This window comes from Physeter macrocephalus, chromosome 6 (genome assembly GCF_002837175.3).
Source record: "Physeter macrocephalus isolate SW-GA chromosome 6, ASM283717v5, whole genome shotgun sequence".
NCBI classification, from domain to species: Eukaryota; Metazoa; Chordata; class Mammalia; order Artiodactyla; family Physeteridae; genus Physeter; species Physeter macrocephalus.
In genome coordinates, this window is record NC_041219.1 from 34,654,634 (window position 1) to 34,655,005 (window position 372).

General features: G+C 57.5%; 1 protein-coding gene across 7 annotated transcripts in view; it reads left to right on the top strand.

Annotated features, from left to right (window-relative positions):
- Positions 1 to 372, top strand: part of MYBPC1 (myosin binding protein C1) — a 102,008-nt gene that overhangs the window by 19,605 nt on the left and 82,031 nt on the right. The gene's annotated exons all lie outside the window — the stretch shown is intronic.

Here is a 372-nt window from a genome sequence, read left to right on the forward strand (position 1 = left end):
GTGGTTAAGAATCTGCCTGCCAATGCAGGGGACACGGGTTTGAGCCCTGGTCCAGGAAGATCCCACATGCTGCGGAGCAACTAAGCCCGTGCACCACAACTACTGAGCCTGCGCTCTAGAGCCTGCGAACCACAACTACTGAGCCCGCGTGCCGCAACTACTGAAGCCTGCGTGCTCTAGGGTCCATGTGCCACAACTACTGAGCCCGTGTGATGCAAATACTGAAGCCCGCGTGCCTAGAGCCCGTGCTCCACAACAAGAGAAGCCGCCGCAATGAGAAGCCTGCGCACCGCAATGAAGAGTAGCCCCCGCTCACCGCAACTAGAGAAAAGCCCGCATGCAGCAACGAAGACCCAACACAGCCAAAAATAA